This window comes from Cryptomeria japonica, chromosome 9, assembly GCF_030272615.1.
Source record: "Cryptomeria japonica chromosome 9, Sugi_1.0, whole genome shotgun sequence".
NCBI classification, from domain to species: domain Eukaryota; kingdom Viridiplantae; phylum Streptophyta; class Pinopsida; order Cupressales; family Cupressaceae; genus Cryptomeria; species Cryptomeria japonica.
The window spans coordinates 28,202,614-28,220,310 of NC_081413.1; the positions used below are offsets into that span (position 1 = coordinate 28,202,614).

At 37.0% G+C, this 17,697-nt stretch overlaps 1 non-coding gene across 1 annotated transcript; it reads right to left on the reverse strand.

Moving 5' to 3' along the window:
- Positions 1–3,284: 3,284 nt before the first annotated feature.
- TRNAS-UGA (transfer RNA serine (anticodon UGA)) lies at positions 3,285–3,366 on the reverse strand. The gene has a single exon. It is a non-coding gene; the product is annotated as a tRNA-Ser (tRNA).
- Positions 3,367–17,697: the final 14,331 nt, after the last annotated feature.

Consider the following 17,697-nt stretch of genomic DNA (forward strand, 5'->3'; position numbering starts at 1 on the left):
TTCGCATTCTTTCACTTTCTGGTAATCTTGGTGTTGTGGTTCTCTAATGTCGTATTGTTAGTGTTATTTGATGTTATATTGTGCATTCGCAAGTGTTTTGGAGGTTTGCACTGTATTTTGAGTATGTTTGATTAGGTTACTTTATCGGTTCTATTATTCGGAGCCGACTTGAGTGTTTTTGGTTCGTGTGGTTGTGTGTGGAGTTGAAGGAAATGATTTGGGATTAATAGAAAGGTGTAACGACATGGTGTGATGCTTCATATATATTGTTTCCATTTCACATTGCTTTTGAGAATTTTTTTGGGTTGATGGTTTATATTCTACACATCACATCTAATTAGGCTAACCTAATTGATGTATTTTCTTTGAGAAGATGGTATATAAAGGAAGAGATCTTTTGGAGAATTGTAATTGATCATGTGTGTTGTATGAGGAGTTGTGTATGGTGTGTCAAATAAGTGTGAAGGTGTGCAAGTAAAGATGAGCAATAATGAAGTCAGTTTCAGATGTTTAGAACAGTGAATTGTAATCAACATTTCAGAGGATGAGCTTCTACTCAGTTCAACAGTTATTACTCTCTGTAATCAGATCTATTTTATCTTGCCCTGAAGAAGTGAAATTCAATGTTTTGCAAGTCTATTGTATTTTTCCCTAAGGTTATGTTCCTTAGCCCACAAGTCCAAATCAGGAGCAGTGAACTTCCTTGGCCTAGAGCCTAAAAATTTGTAATTAGTTTTTATATAGTGAGATAGTTCTCACCATGGCATTTTCCTCATTGTATTTTCTACATAAAATCTTGGTATTATTGTGTGATTGACGTTGTTTACTTTTGCACTTAGAATAATTGGAATAAATGTTAAATGAATGGTTAAGTTTTATTATATGCTAATTCACCCCCACTCTCCTAGCATCTGGAAGTGTTCAACAAGCTCACATAATAAATGAAAACACTATGATGGTAGCTAGTTGTACAAAAGTGATTGGATATACGACTCCTCAAAACAAAAAGAGGAGAAAAGTATAAATACCCACGACAATACCTTCTATTCCTAACATTCAATTCTTTCATCATGTCTACCACTACACAAAATGGTTATGACACTCATGTTATTGGTGGGGTTAATCGTATTAATCAATATGATTATGTCTCATCCTCCTCTACTTTCCCCTTTGTTTCTCAAAATATTCACCATACCATTAACAAATCCTCTCCACCTTTTACCTATAGTAATGTCCCACCACCTACCATTAATTTTAATCTACCACCTACCATAAGATTTGGTTAAATCAAAGTAAGTACGTGGATATTATTTTGTGATTATTTAGTATACATCAATGTAAAATAGAGGGTATTATATGTTATATTGGCACTAAGTTTAATTTAGATATTTGTCCTAAATATACTAATGATTTTTATAGAATCTCAAATAGTTCTTATGCTACTTTTCTTGATGGTTTGATATATGCAATGGTTTACACCAAACCAAATATTATCCAAGAAATGAGAGTTTTGAATAGGTTTATGGCCTACCTTAAATAGAGCAGTAGACTTTCATTAAAATAGTAATCAGGGATTTGTGTGAAACTTATAATTTTTTGTGTTATCATGATACTAATAATGTGGACAAGTCATTAGACATATAGGAATTTGTTTTTTGTTTTTTTTTTAGGTAAGTGATATCTATTGTGGGGATAGCACCCTATATTGATAATAGGCAGTATTACATATGCACTGGACCCTCAAAAAGGATATTGTCCATACAATAAAACAAAAAAACAACATCCAAACACAACCATTCCACTGCATAAGCCTCAGAATAGTTGCAATGCGATCAGCCAAACTCGCCACCTTTTCAATATTGTTGTCTGATAACCAGCCCAAATCTTCGTTCATCATCTTTTGAAATGGGCCCAAATCACCAGTGGAGACCCCTACACGAAATACGTCCCAAGCATTGCCCATGAAGTTTTCCTTCATTGACAGCAATTCTTTCGAAGCAACCTGAAACTCATCTTCAGTGTCTGAAGCCTCCACGTCCGAAAGGAAGCACGCTGGGTTGAAGAAGGGACCCAGAATACTCGCCCACTCTTCTTCCAGTTCCATGACAGCGTTGCCAACAGCATTGGCATCTACTACCCTGACGAACCCGTCCATTTTCTCAATGCAAGCTTCCTTGGAAGGAAGAATCCACTAACAGACAAAGAATGGTTTTGTAGATAAATCCATCACACCAATGCCTTTTGTTGTTGAGTGTTTCCTCAATGATCGCAATAATTTTTTCCTACCCATCGACATCAATGTCAAATAGTCGATCACATTGTTCTGCTAAAACCTCCTCGCGACACATGCAACTCAGCCCGAAGTGGTGAACCATGATTTTGTGACAACTGGAGCGGAAGCTTCCTCAGGAACCAAATCCGGTCTATGCAAATTGCTAACCCAAGAACTTCCCTACAAATCATCCATGCTCCTAAAATAGCCGGTCGGGAGACTATATCGAGGTTTCTGTCTGGACAAAATCCAAGCAAATCTGCCTCTTATGTCTAAGAAAAGAAATAAGAAAAGAAAGGAGAGCGTCATAATATGTGTGTGTCATCACCTACACCATTTGATGAAACCCTCCGACTCTGCTAATCTCCCAAACACGCAAAGCCAAGGAAAAAGGGACTCTATCCGATTCCTTCCCTTGAGATTGAAGATTTCTCCCGAATCAAAAGCTACAACAAAGTGTCCGGAATCTCATCCGCCGAAGACAATTGTCTGGAAGGAGGACTGCAGGTTCCCATGTTGGCCAAGCAATTCACTGCTGAGTTGCCTTCTCGGTAAGAATGTGATAGAGTACATTCAGATATGTTCCCTAAGAGGAATTGGATCCTAGGGATCCAACAGTCTAGCTTCCGGTCCTTGAATTGCTGGTTGGATATGCCATTAAGGATAACCTGCGAGTCTCCTTCTACCATAACAGTTTTAAAAGGGCACAAACTATAGAGCATAAACCCTCGAAGCAGAGTAATTGAATTTTTAAAGAAATCCTTCTGAACCCCGAGACCGAAAACTTTATGTTTCCCAAATCCACATGGAACCTGCAACCGGAAATCTGATAGCAGCCTAATCTTTAATTAAATATTTTTTCCCCAATCCTCATGAAACCTGCGACTGAAAATTTTTATTTAAAAACCTAGCAGACTAAAATTTGGTTAAAAAAAAGAAAAAAAAAAATGGTGTATAAAATTGATCTGCTGTGGAGAATTTATAATTGACTGCTTGCCATTGAAAATAGAGACGTCGACAGCAGGGTTCGAACCTGCGCGGGCGAAGCCCAACAGATTTCAAGTCTGTCTCCTTAACCACTCGGACATATCGACAATTGTAATAATATACGTTGAATAAAATTTAAATAAATTTAGTTCATAGTACTTATCTAAAAACAATTTTATTTTATGCGAGAAATGCTTTTTGCTTCTAATACCAGAAAACTACTTAAATTTATCGAGAGCCCATGAATGAGCCAAAGCGTAAAGTTTATGATCGTATTTAGATTTTTTGGGGTAAAATATAATTAAATTGTATTATATGAAAGAATATGTTTTTGACAATCTATAATTTTTAATAAGAGTTTTTTTTTATATATATTAATTTTTTTTTATTTGTTTTTCAAAAGTATCAATGTAAAATGCCAATAGTATGATTCATATAAGTGAAATTATAATCTATTTTAAATATATATATATATGTGTATATGCTATGGGACTTTTTCTCATAGAATTATATTGAAATAAGAGTACTAAATAAATTTAATTGCGAACATTAATATTGTTATGAAGGGGTGTGGTTTTTATAACCATCCATGAAACCTTGTTTAAACCTAGGAATTAATAAAGAAGGATACATGGAAAAAGGAATACAAAAAAGAAGAATAATAAAGGAGAGCACAAAAGAGGGAATAGTTAAGGTCTGAGGCTTGGCATTGGGCATTGGAGAAGGGGTATACAGCGTGTATCCAACTCGAGGTACAATGTACACCCGAGAGTGTCTTGGGCAATGTTGCATTTATTTCATGTTGTGAAGGCATGCGAGGTTTTGTGGGAAAACCTGTCCTCCTAGAGTGCTTCCTTGTCGTGAAAAGTCATGACCTATAACTGATACTCTATGTATCCCATAGTATAGACTCTTCAAATTTTAAAGATATGTATTTCTATATATTTGCAATTACTAAAAACTCATTGGTTAATTTATTGTGGCATGTGAATGTGATTAAACTTCATTGTTTAAATGTTTTATTACATAATAATTACTATTATTTTATTTTATTTTTATGGTAAGTACTATCTAGTATGGGGATAGCGCCCTTTATTAGATTTATGGAATATTACAAACATATACATCACCCACATCAGACAAAAAGCGGGTGAGTCACAGAATCCACACATTCCAGTGCTTCGACCTTACATGTCTAAATGACACCAAAAAAATGAAGAACGACAAAGTGCAGTACAAACACCCCAATTATGACAAAGATAGCCCAGTCGGATCCCAATATGATTAGACCTGTGTCCAAGTGCAGGGTCGTTATTCATCACCCCTAAGAGCTTGAAGAATAAGAATAGCATATTCATCGAGGCTGATGACATTTATCGTGGAGGCATCAAGGAACCACGAATCGTCTGAGTTGGTTACCCGCCTGAAGGGGTCCATATTTCCATTCAAAATCACGCACTTGAAGATCTCTCAGGCATTTTCCACAAAGGTTTGCATTCGCTCCTTTTCGTCAGCCTTCTCCATTCTACGCTGCTTAGCATTGCACTTATCACTATTCTCAGAGTCTGAGCTCTCATCCTCCTCATAATTGTTTTCATCACTGGAATCATAGGGCAAATAATACTCAGGCTGGAAGTATGTTTTTAAAATGCTAGCCTTTACATTTTCCTCCAGGCTGAGAATATCATTGGCGACCATATTGCCAACAGACGGCTTCACAAAGTCGCTCATCAAATCAACCGATCACTCCCTTGAGTCAATGATGTTCACTAAGGGAAGAACCACAGCTTCGTAGATGAGGGCATCGCACCAGTGCATGTCAAAATTTAGAGTAATCCCCATCAACCCCTGAATTGCCTCATACACATACTCCTCCGTTATAAATAGGTTCTAAATTTGCGCGCTCACATGCTTCTCACAATTGACACAACTAATGTCCCCAAAGTGTGCCATTATTGTAGCTTGCTAATACAGGCAGTCTCATTTTATGGAGCATTTATCTTTATAAAGTCGGATGCCTCCGAAAGTGTCCAATCCTGAATCCCAAAAAAGCATCGTTATGATGTTGTTACCAGATTTGCTCTGAGATTGTGCCACCACTTTTGCGTGAGAATCGTCTATAAACTCAGCTTTTGGGATATGTAAGGCACCAAAATCCCGCCACATAGCCATGGGACTGTGCCAAACTCTTATCAAGTGCCACCTCTATCCATGGCTCAGTGAGTAATCCATCAATCGTACAGATCTCAGCCAATACCATCACGTGAAGCATCCAATTTGATGTGATCAATTATGTCCACACTTGCAGAGTGCATGTCAAAAGTGATCTTGTTATCATTACATACCACTCCAAATTTTGCAAGATAATCGGCCATATGGTTCCCTTCACGGAACACATGCATTATCTCAAAAGTACTAATCAATTCCAACAGTTAGTTTATACGAGGGAGCCATTTGCATAATTTCCTACATTGGAATTTTTATTTGATAATTCTATTAATAATTATTTGAAAATCTCCCTCAATGAGCACCTCGAAGTAACCATTTTGAATGCAGAGATTTAGTCTAACCTCTAATGCCCTGATTTTAGCCTCATTGTTAGTGGCCATGCCCAGTCCACCATATACCCCGTGTTCTAACTTACTGGCGTAGTTCCTGATTATAGCACCATATCCCGCAGCACCTGGATTACCTTTGCTAGCACCATCAAAATTTAATTTTACCCAATCCTTTGGTGAGGCCACCCATCTGATGTCATTCCTCTTAACTCATTTTTTGGTGTTTGTGATTAAGGGGTGTTTGAAGAACCGGATCTTTTCCATTCTATGGTCCCAATCATTATAGGTTTTGATTCTCCGCGAGATATATTTCCCATTTATCGTTTCCTCAACAGCACTTTTGATGTTTTCAATGACTTTATTAGTCGGGAGCGTGATTTCTTTGAAGATCCGCCTGTTTCTTTCTTTCCAAATGTGCCAAACAATTAGTGAAGGTCCTACCAGCCAAAGGTTGCTCCATTTTGAATTATAGATCTTCGGCCATGAAATGAGGAAGTCTTTGAGTAGCTCACATCTTACGGTTTTAAGATTGGTATTATCAAAGAACCAATTCCAGCAAGCCTCCACTATGGGACAATTGAAGAGTAAATGATTGGCCGATTCAGCATTTGCCTTGCACATAAGACACATGTTGGGTCTAGAGATACCTATTGACTTTAATCTATCCCCAGTGAGGATCCCATAATGACGGACCAGCAAAAGAAATGCTCCCACTTTAGGGAGAATCTTATTACTCCAACATAACTTATGTGGCCAATCCTTGCACGAGCCCCTTTGTCTTTATACCTCATATCCCAATTTGACTGTATATTCACCTGATTTGGAAACACACCAAAATATCCTATCCTCATCATTAGAAAATGGTATACATCTACTTCTCAGTACCAATTTCAGAGATTCGCATAGAATTGGATCGCCAATGGATATCTATTTCCACACCCTCATCGCATCTAATTCCATATTCAACTCGAAGTAATCCCTGACAAACACACCATAAGTAGCCTCGACAATTTCAATCCAGACCTAGTTAAAACTATCAAAAAGTGCAGGTGTGCCATCCCATGAGTCCCTCCAAAATTTTGCCATTTCCAATATGCCATGAGATGTGATCCATTCTAATGAATCTGCAATCCCAAAGAAAGTTCCAAGTGGCAGAACCCTGCTCTATGTTTACCACAATGAGAATTCGGCAGGGGTTCTCAGAGTCCAAATATTTCTTCCTAAATATTTTACACCATGGTTTATGCGGTTCAGTGTACATCTTCCAAGCTAATTTGTCTCCCAATGCCATATTTTGTAGCTCCATTTTCCTCAATCCAGCGCTGCCCTCCGCTTTTAGTAGACACATGGTGTCCCAGTTAATGAGTGGTATCCTTTTAGTGTCTTTTGCACCTTCCCATACAAATTTCCTGAGTAGGTTATCAATATTCTTACCAGTTGCAAAGGGTATCTTGAAGCACGACATATTGTAAATTGGAATGGCCAATAGGACTGACTTGACCATTGTCAATCTGCCAGCTTGTGTTAGCCACCTATTCTTCCAAAGCTTTGTTTTGGCCAAGCAAGTTTTCAAAACATCATCCCAAATTTGGGACTGCCTACATCCTTTCTCAATTCGAACCCCCAAATACTTGATTGGAAGTTTCGAGACTTTTATTCTCACAAGGTTTGAGATCCTTTGTTGAACCTGCATGTTGGTGTTGAAGAAGAATAATTGCGACTTGCCTTTATTCATCACCTACCCAAATTGTTCAGAGTATAAATTCAGTGTGCTCATAATGTTCTTTTCTTCAACTAACGATATCTCCCCAAAAATTATTGTATCATCTACGAATTGGGAGTGAGTAATAGCATCCAATTGATTGTGCACCTTTATCCCCTTCCATTTACAAGTTGCATGTCTTATTTGGATCAATTTCCCAAGAACTTCAGCCATTATCACAAAAAGGCCAAGAGATAAAGGGTCACCCTGATGCAAGCCCCTAGTGGCTTCGAAGAAGCCACACACATTTCCATTGACAATCATCAAAAAATTGACAATTGAGATACAAAATTTGATACATTCAATCCAATTATTAGAAATCTGAATCTTTTCAGAACGCATATCAAGAAATCCCAAACAACCCGATCATATGCTTTGGCAACATCTAGTTTAATGACCATACCTTTCAATTTCTCTTTATACATTGAGTGGATCACTTCTAAGACCAAAATGATGCTATCTGCAATCTCTCATCCGAGTGTGAAGCCATTTTGGTTTTCTGATATTAGTTTCGATAATATTTTCTTTAGTATTTATGTCATGGCTTTGGAGATAATCTTGTAAATCATATTGCATAGCGAGATGGGGCGATAATCCATCATCGCCTCACAATCTTGCTTCTTGGGAATTAATGTTATCAGGGTATGATTGATTTCTTTGACAAATCTCTTATTTTTCCTAAATTCTTCTACCACCGACCATATGTCCAGTTCGATGAAATCCCAACAGTTCTAAAAGAACTTGGGCCTTATGAGGATGAAGGGAAAAGGTTGCATTTTTTATTTCTTCCATGGTATACGGTGCCTATAGTATAGCGCAATATTCATCAGTTATAAGTGTTTCAATAACCTCATCAATTATGGAATATATCGAGTTGGAGTCACTAATTCTGCATCCCAAAAGCTCTTTGAAATAATCTATGGCAGATTGCTCAATGTCTTTTGCCGAAGTACATACCTTCCCATTGCCATCCCTGATGGATTCAATTTTATTGTTTATTCTTCTGGCCTTGGATGAGGCATGGAAATATTTTGTGTTCAAGTCCCTGTCTGCAATCCATAACTCCCTAGATTTTTCCTTCCATTACAACTCCTCCCTTTTAAGGATTTTTGAGTACTGATCTTTTAAGAGCTTCTCTTCTCTTTGTTAGTAATGCCCCTTATCATCACATGATTTCTTATGTCCTCCAATTCTTTCTCAATCCTGTTTTTCTCCGTAAAAAAAAATTTAAAGGAGCATTTGTTCCATGCTTTGAGCTTATTTTTCAAAAAATGCATGTGTTTAGTGAATCTAAAGCTTGGGGAACTAGAAAATATATTACCTTCTAGCCATCAATCCCTGAGATTCTTCAACAGTTGTGGATCACGCCACCACATGTTATGAAATTTGAAATAATGTTTCTTACAAGGGTTATCGGAAGAAATTGAAAGTGAAATAGGGAAGTGATTCGACCCTATTAGAGGTATTATGATTGATTCCAATGAGGAGTTACCATTCATCCACCATTCGCCAACCAAGAACCTGTCAAGTCTCTCAGAAATTTTGGAGAAATTCAATCTTCTATTTGTCCATGTGAATCTCCCATTTTGGGGAATGATATCAATCAGTTTGCAGTTGGATATAAAATCCTGAAAATCATCCAAATTACCTTGGTAGGTTTTCTTAGACCACCCTCTTTATCATCAATATCTAGGATGGCATTGAAATCACCAAAAATTATTACCTTATCATAATCTAACAAATTAACCTAAATGGAGATCTCAGTCCACACTTTCAGCTTCTCTTCAGTTTTGATTAGTCCATACACATTAAATAGTGAAAATTGAAGGTCTGATCGCCTACACTGAATGATACAGGTCATCCAATGATCGCATGAAGCAATTGGAGTAACTTCGACAAGAGATGGATTCCACAACAAGCCCAAACCACTAGCCAAACCCCTAGCATCTTGGAAGACTCCTTCCCAACAGTAGCAATACTTTACAAATTCTACTGCCTTATCACCATTGAGCTTTGTCTCTTGCAAAATAACTATTTCTGACTCGAGCTTGGTCAAGGATCTTTTGACCAAGCATTTTTTGTTAGAGGCAGATAAGCCCCTGACATTCCATGAGGAGATCTTCATTTTTCTCCAAGGGACGGGTTCTCTCCCTTGGATGCTTTCAAATAATTCAAAACACTGACGATTCCTTTTTCATTGGCTCTTTGTTCCCTAACCAACCTATTACTCTTCCTACCCCTCATTCCTTTGGAGTGACCAAGGAGGGTACTAGCGGATTGGCTAATGCTTCTTGGGTCCAGTGTGTCAATATCCTCTATTTCCTCAAATGGTTTAGAGGTCTCTGAGAAAAAATCATCCAAACCATCCATAGTACCTTGATCAGTCTGCACCGTATCCATTGGAGGATTTACCCAAACTGTCTTATCCAAATTACACAGGGTGTTGTTTTCCATCATATTGGGGATGGGCTCCAGATTCTTCAAATGTGGGTTGTCCTTCGAATCTTTCCTAGGGGAGATGGAAGTGTCTTTAGGTGCTTCAAGCAATAAAGTGCCATCATGTGGTTATTCCATCTTTTTCCTCCATATTTGCTTGGGTCTCCTAGGCGGTCGGGTGAAATTACTTCTCACAAACATTCTACATCTCTCAGATAGGTGAAATTTACAACCACATTTGGAACAAGCCCTAATATCCTTTTCAACCTCAACCTGTTGATCCCATTCGCCATCTGAAGATAATATCGTGATCGACCGAGGAATGGTCTTAACAACCGTAATTTTCATCCTCGCATAAGTGTACAAGTCATTATCTATAATTTCCTCATCAATTTCCAAAAGTGTTCCTAGGGTTCGACCGATTTTCTCCAAACTCAAATCGCTGTAATATTCAATTGGGAGATTAAACAATCGGATCCATACCGGTTCTTCATACATTGCTAATGGATTACAATCAAATTTTGGGGTCCAGGGTTGGATGTATAGTGGAAGGTGGCCCATAAACCAGTTTTCCTTTTCTAGGATGTGGTTCCTTTCAGATTCTTCTATGAAGATGGCGACAAAGAAACCTTTAGGGATAAACTTAATGACAATGTGTTTTCCCCAATTACTATCAACCCAATCGTGGATAGTCTTCCTAGACATCTTTGGTCTGATAAATCTAGCAATGATCGCCTATTTCGCAAAGATGCATCTTTCATCCTCCACCTCCTCTATTAGGTCAATTTTGATCTTGAATCCCGTTTTATTTGTAACTTTTTCCTTGCAATAACTACTTTCAAGGGTTCGATGAATATTGCAGTACACCATAGGAACCTTCTGCTCTCTTTCCTGATCATCCCAATCAACGTCCAAGATTCTCCATTTGACTAGATTTTGCAATACATGCTCGCACCCTTGACTCTCCTCTGCATGTCTGTCGTTCTGATTTTCATGGTTCAGCTGCTCCGTTTCGCACTGCTTCTTATCGCTATGCTCCATCCTTGAAAATTGAAAATCCATGATCTATCCACAATAATTACTATTATGTTTTAGCTTTATTCTAGAATAAATAAAATTATTTGTATTTTCTTTTAACACTATCTATAACCATTATAATCATTAATCATCAAAGATTGAATAAATTACCTAAGGGTAAAAAGGTGAATCGCTATGTGTATGTGTGTGTGTGTGTATGTGGGGCACCTAAGAGTTCAAAAAAACAAGAGAACTGAAAGCTCAAATAACTTGTAGTTGCAAGGTTTACCAAATCCATCTATTTTATATTTGTATGTAAAAACATATACAAAAAAAAACCTTCCCCACAAAGTGACACAACTAAATCTCCTTACCAAATACTTATAAGATTAACCAACCATATGCATCAAATGGAACCCTCACACATTTAGAACTAGCAACATTCTAGATAAAAATTTTAAAGTATCCATAAGTTGTTCATATTACTCAAATTATTGATATATGACCCCATAATTATGTATACTTAATGTATTAATTCATATAGAAAATACAAACCCACCAATAATCCTTCAAAAATACTATTAGTGTCCATTGACTGCATATATTCTATCTAACATATTGTCCAATCCAACACATTCGATCCACAAATAATCAAGGAGCAAGAATAAATTATGTAGGTCTTCCCCCTCCTCTAAGAAACAATTATATTTCCTATAACTATTTTCTACACAAGATGAGACAAGTTGACTATGTAACCACCTTCACTTGACTACATCACAGCAACATGCATGGGCATTGAATTCAACTTTAGAAGAAATCTTTACCATTAACCCTTTTGAGAATTTAATCATCACCTTTTACAAGGCAACTCGTGTTCTTATTTAACCCATGAATGTACAAAATGATGGTTGAAAAATCTTTAACCTAGCTATCAATACCCTTGATATCTTCATGAAGTACATACTCGCGGCCAAAAAATAAAAAAATGTTCCTCTTGTCCAATGAATGATTTTGTTCCAATAATTTTTTTGTCATTATATAGCCCTAATCATCACACCAGGAGTGTCATACATGTCCTTAGAAAGTCCCTAGGTTCTCACCATCCACATATTTAAATCTAGGTTGACTAGATATCTCTCTCTCCAAATATGATGTGAATCTTTCTAGTGGGTAAGTGCACAAAGATGGTGGTCAAAAAGGGGGGTATAAGTGGACACTTTTTTTCTGAAATCAGGTGAACCTGAACTTAGAGGCAAAATTTGAAAGTCATCCACTCAAGATATGAAGATAATCAAAAAACAAATATTGTAGTACTCTGAATCTAGTTTCCAAACTACTAAACTTTTTCAAAATTGGATAAGATTAAGGGGGTCAAATCCTTCGCGCATGAAAAACTGACCCTATTTTTTTCTAAAAAACATAACATAGTGTCTGACATGTGCATCAAAAAATTCATAGTTAGATTTAGTATTTTGACAAATCCTTTGGCAAAAAGATAGTTAAGAGTGAGCACTATAAAATATGTATTTTTTTGTAATTGTTTTTTGAGTATTTTTTTTTTTATGATTTTTCCAATCGAGCACATCCTGAAAATTTGGTACCTGTTCGTGCACGAAGCATAAGTTGCACTAAACAAATTGAAAATACAAATTAACTTTTTTTAAATTGTAAATAATCAAGTGCACTACAATAATATATAAATTTTTTAAAATTTGGATACGTGTATCAAAAGTTATTCAAAAAATTGTGCACCTATGTCTGTGAGAACTATGCAGACACTAGTAAAAGAAATTCAATAATAATATGTTATTGTTGTTCAAATTGAAAAAAAATTATATGGTTAGAAAGCTCAGAAGATGGGTGAAAATATGGTGGCAATTTTAGAAATACCCACTTTATGAAGTGTAACCCTGATGATGACAAAGTCGATAAACCAAGTTGATAAAATAAAACACGTCAAAAATGAGAGAAATGGAGGGAAATCAAACTTCCAATCCGTAGCTTTTTCATCCAGGCCTATTTCCAAGCCTAAAAATTCAAAAGCGCATATGTGGTACTTATGGTTTAAAAAATGTTTATGGGGTATTTATAGTGTAAGAAGCGCGTACACGCGTGTTTCCCATTAAACAGCGCGTACGGGCTATCTTTACTATAAACAGGGCATACGCGCTATTGTATAATATTATATTCTATGTATAATATGTGTATATTCATATAATATATGTAATATATAATATGTGTATAATATGAAATTGTATATATAATATGTTTATATACATATAATATATTAAACATATATATACACATGTAAGTGTATCGTCTCTCCCTCTCAAACGCATACAAGGTCTCTCTCTCTCACTCTCTCACTCTCTCTATCTCTCTCTCCTTCTCCCTTCCTCCATACCCCATTCCTCTTTCTCTTCCTCTCTCCCTCCATACCCCATTGCAACTATGTCTGCACTTCTATAGAAGAAAGTGAATTTATTTCTTATCTGCAACTTCCTCTTTGATTTTTATCATGTATTCTCTCCCTCCCTCTACCTCTCCCTTCCCCCCATGTTCTCTCCCTCTCTCTCCCTCTCTCTCCCTCTCCCCTCTCCTCTCCATCTCTCTCTCTCTCTCTCTCTCTCTCTCTCTCTCTCTCTCTCTCTCTCTCTCTCTCTCTCTCTCTCTCTCTCTCTCTCTCTCTCTCTCTCTCTCTCTCTCTCTCTCTCCCTCTCCCTCCCTCTCCCTCTCCCTCTCTCTACCTTCCCCCCCTCCTCTCTCCCTCTCTCCCTCCCTCTACCTCTCCCTTCCCCCCATGTTCTCTCTCTCTCTCTCTCTCTCTCTCTCTCTCTCTCTCTCTCTCTCTCTCTCTCTCTCTCTCTCTCTCTCTCTCTCTCTCTCTCTCTATCTCCCTCCTCTCTCCTCCTCTCTCTCTCTCTCTCTCTCTCTCTCTCTCTCTCTCTCTCTCTCTCTCTCTCTCTCTCTCTCTACCTTCCCTCCCCCCTCTTCTCTCCCTCTCTCCCTCCCTCCACCTCTCCCTTCCCCCCATGTTATCTCCCCTCTCTCCCTCTCCCCCTCTCTTCTCCCTCTCTCTCCCTCTCCCCTCTCCTCTCCCTCTCTCCCTCTCTCTCCCTCTCCCCTCTCCTCTCCCTCTATCTCCCTTCTCTCCCTCTCTCCCTCTCCCTTCCTCCATACCCCTTCCATAACTTTTTTAAGGCTTAGTAGCGCATACACGGTACTTATTACTCATAAGCAGTACTATTCCCATTATTCGATACCCTGGGATAACATTTTTAGGCTTAGTAGCACATACGCACTACTTATCAGTCGAGAATACCGTTGGGCTTGCCAACATTTTATGGCCTAGCAGCGCATACGTGGTTTATAGACATAGTTTTAGTTGCCCAAGAGCCTCAACGGCCTCAAAAGAAGTTTTTGAGGTCGTTGAAGGCCCCACTAGAACTGTGTCTGCACTTCTATCACTGTTGTATACATAAAAGTAAGTGAATTTTTTGTTTTTTGCATGATTGAATTGTTGTTTTTATTATTTTTTTGTTTTTGCATGGTTTCAAATGATTAAATTGTGATTGTTTAATAGTTTGATTCCAAAAAATAGTGATAAGATGCATACTTATGGTTATTTATTTATTTTTGAACTTTTCTTTACATATATATGTAATATGATTCTATTTAGGTCAACCGATCTCAACCATGGGAAAGAACAAGTGAGGAACGATGGAACAACGAGAGGCTCAAAAGGAAAGACAAAGGCAGCGTATGAAGAAATTGTGTTACATAAGAACAATGGGAGAAGAAGGTATGTCAACCTCAACATCTCAATTCAATTTACCAAATGAATATAATGCACCTAATGCAATTGAAGAAGAAACATTTGATAATTTACCGTTTGAACCTAATGCAATTGAAGAAGAAACATTTGATAATTCACCGTTTGAACCTAATGCAATTGAAGAAGATATTGCATTGAATAATCAATTAAATGATGAACATATTACACCTTCTCTACTTGATGAATTGAATGTACATAATGCACCGATGTTAACACCTCCTAGAATCATTCGTAGGAAACCAAAGTATCTAATTGACATTGATGAGAATATATTGAAGTCAATGCCCAATAAAATGAATGAATGAACTTGTGGGAGAATGGTTAAAAGAATATGGCAAAACTATTTTAAAAACTTAAATCAAACCGCAAGATGTCAATTAATTGTTCAAATGATTAAAAAAATGAATTTTAGAGAGACAATGAAAACTCTAGGCCTAAGATCATCTAAAAGTAACAGTGAAAGAACTATTGTCAGAAATCTATTTGATGCATATCAATCTATTGGTTCAAAATCATGTAGTAAAGATTCTAATGCTACTCGACATGTCATTACATTAACCATAATGAGCAAGAAAATAAAAAAAGATCGTTTGATAAGCAAAACAAGTAAGTCATTGAACTTTAGTAGAACAACATTAAGTAAAGCATTAAAGAGGTGAGAACAAATAGAGGAACCTAACAATAATTATCTTTGGGCATTCTCGGGTAGACTACCATGCAAAGACAAGGTTGTTGTAGATGCACTAAAAACATTAATTGAAAATTTTTGGCATGACAACACAAGAGTATCGCCCAACCAGAGAGATGTTGTCAGAAGGCGAATTGGGTCTAAAAATCGTGAGCCACATGTGAAACACTATTTGGATATGACTCAAACTAAATTTTATGAAAGATTCCTTCAAAAGTTTCCTCAAATAAAAATTTCTCAAAGATTTTTTGAAATCGCAAAACCTTTTTATATTAAGATTAGTCATGTACGCACCACATGTTGTTGTAGGATGCATATTGAATTTTCCATGCATTATGATATTTTTCGTCATATTTGTTCTACTTTGCACACTAACGATGTTTTGCAGGAATGTAATATACAAGCACCTCCTAAGTCGGCAAGAGAATTTATTTCAAGTGTGTTGTGTAATAGACATGATGGTTGCATTTATTATAAGATTCCTTGTTTGGAAGGTTCTTGTGCTATATGTGGTGGTTTGCAACATTTACCAAGATGCATACATTTGGAGAGCACACATGAAATTGGTACGAAACTAGTTTCTTTTGGAAAATACAAGACAATCACATATGGAGTTAAAGATGGAAAAGATTTGAAGAGATGTGAGCTAGTGAAAAATGATATATGTGTAGCTTAATTTATGAAAATGTTTCAAGAGAAACTAGTTTATGAGTACATAATGCATACACATATGGTTAGATGAGCAATTCAAGTTGTGTAAGGACACATTTCCTCTTGGCACCATTGTCTCTATCATTCATTTCACTAAAAAATTATACACTACAACCTCAAAATGAAGTGCAATCCATGTATTATCACTCTACACAAGTTTCTATTTTTGTACACATAGCATTCATGCATGCAGATGATAGCACAGAGGAGGATAGAAAGGTTGTAAGAGAGTATAACTTCTACATAAGTGATGATCGTACTCATTCATCAGATTTTGTACAAGGATACTTTAAAGTTTTCTATGATAGTTTAAGGGAAAGCAACATATGATACAACCGACACTTAATATGGTCAGATAATTGTACTGCACAATTCAAGAATGCAAGGATGTTTTATTGGCTGACAAGGATGCATGTGACAAGTGGTGTACAACATTTTTGGAATTTCATTAAGGCTGGACATGGTAAGGAAGAGCACGATGGTGCAGGAGCATGAGTGAAAAGAGCCCTAGCCAGGGAAGAATTGAAGTACAAAGGTGGTGCTAAGTTGGTAGATGCAGAAATAATTGTGTGATGGTGTAAGTCTACGATGGGTCCAAGTAATCCAGGTATGTCATTGGTTCATAGATATTTTTGGTTGATTACTGAATCTAACATTGAAAACTATCTAGATTGTTGTACAGTTGCAGGATCGAGTGACATGCACTCATTTATGAGTTCAAATTCATGTTCACTGGTAATTTATACGAGACAGATGGTATGTTTTTGCTCTTCATGCATGTATTGTTTGTGGGAAGAATGTGAATCAGAAGAGTGGGTTGACAAATGGTCTTGTAGACCATTGGTTCCCATTGATTCATATCAAATTCCCAAAGCACTACAATTGAGCCAGATGGAGACATCAGTGGATTTTGACCATGTATCTGACCTAGTGGATTCAAGTGATTTTTTGAGTTAATTTTTTTGCTAGTATTCTTTTTCATTCATTTTGTTGTACATCATACTTTATTTTTGGTATTAATTAACACTTTATAAAATGCAGGTCATGTGTATGCAGTTGTTGCAAAAGAGAACAATGAAGAAGGAACAGATTACTATTTGTGTCGTTGTGTTGAGCCTAAAAGAAAATTGACAACCACAATCATTGACGGAGAGGGTATTGAGTACCCAATAGGGTCTGTTGTCATGACAGGAACATGGCTTCGGAGATACCCTATCAAGAATTATGATGTTTGGTTGTTCGAGGACTTTGAAACACACAGACATATTCTTCATTTCTCTAACCTTGTTATTGCAACAAATATTCATTTGATGAAGTATCGTGGTAGACCTCATAACAAGATTTTATGGAAAGTTTGTGAATCTGACCACGAGGCAATACTTGACACAATACGGGTTAGAGCCGATCCTGAAGGCTTACTTGATTGATTCT